The sequence below is a fragment of the Nannospalax galili genome, unplaced genomic scaffold, assembly GCF_000622305.1.
Source record: "Nannospalax galili isolate Female #2095 unplaced genomic scaffold, S.galili_v1.0 scaffold95, whole genome shotgun sequence".
NCBI classification, from domain to species: domain Eukaryota; kingdom Metazoa; phylum Chordata; class Mammalia; order Rodentia; family Spalacidae; genus Nannospalax; species Nannospalax galili.
In genome coordinates, this window is record NW_008342393.1 from 4,876,004 (window position 1) to 4,877,180 (window position 1,177).

Genomic DNA, 1,177 nt, shown 5'->3' on the forward strand with positions numbered 1-1,177 from the left:
TGCCTCTGCCTCCCAAGTGCTGGGATTAAAGGCGTGTGCCACCACACCCAGTTTGTATATATATATTTTTATGTAACCTGCTTTAATTCTGGAAAATGTGTTAAAAATTGCCTCTCTAGGCTGGGTGTGGTAGCACATGCCTTTAGTCCCAACACTCCGAAGGCAGAGGCAGGCAGAGCTCTGTGAGTTCAAGGCCAACCTGGTCTACATAGTGAGTTCCAGGATAGCTGGGGCTATGGGGAGACCCTGTCTCAAAAAAGACCGAAAAAAAGGGGCCTCTCTTTGGAATTATAAATTTTTTTTTGGGGGGGGGGGGATCTTTTTGAAACAGGGTCTCCCTGGAGACCTGGCCTAGAACTCTCTATGTAGACCAGGATGGCCTCAAACTCACAGAGAGCCACCTGTCTCTGCCTCCCAAGTGCTGGGAGATTAAAGGCATGCGCCACCATGCTCAGCCTGGAATAATAAAAATATTCTTAAAAAAAAAATTTTTTTTGCCTAGAACTGGAGAAATAGCTCCAGTGGCAAGAGCACTGGCTGCTCACATAAGACCCAGGTTCAGTTCCCAACATCCACAGGTCAGCTAACAACCGTCCCTAACTCCAGTTCCAGGGTATATATCACCCTCTTCTGGCCTCTGTAGGTACTGTACACATGGTATACTCACATACATGCAGGCAGAACAGTCATAAAAGGAAAAAAACCTGCTGTGGCAAAACAATGCCAGTCTCTAAAAAAATACTAGCCAGGTATAGTCATGCCTGTAACCTCAGCACTTAGGCTGAGGCAGGAAGATCACAAACTCAAAGCTAGTCTAAACTTCACATCTAGTCCTTTTCTCAAATAAGCTCAAAAGGGAGCCAGGCGTGATAGCATACGTCTTTAATCCCAGGACTTGGGAGGCAGAGACAGATGGACCTCTGTGAGATCTAGGCCAGTCTGGTATACAAATTCCAGGCCAGCTGGGACAACAGAGAGACCCTGTCTCAAAAAGATATAAAAAGATTTAAAAAAGAAAAAAAAGCTCAAAAGGTACCAATATCACCTTGTAAACAGACAGCTACTATTGGGAATGGGAGGTTTTAGGTAACTGCTATTTTCCAAGATTTTAGAGACACATATACATATTTCCTAAATCCTTTGTGAAGAACACATATATATGTATTATATCTATCTA

The 1,177-nt window shown here is 43.8% G+C and overlaps 1 protein-coding gene across 1 annotated transcript in view; it reads right to left on the bottom strand.

Annotated features, from left to right (window-relative positions):
- Nucleotides 1-1,177, bottom strand: part of Lrrc59 (leucine rich repeat containing 59) — a 17,886-nt gene that overhangs the window by 3,420 nt on the left and 13,289 nt on the right. The gene's annotated exons all lie outside the window — the stretch shown is intronic.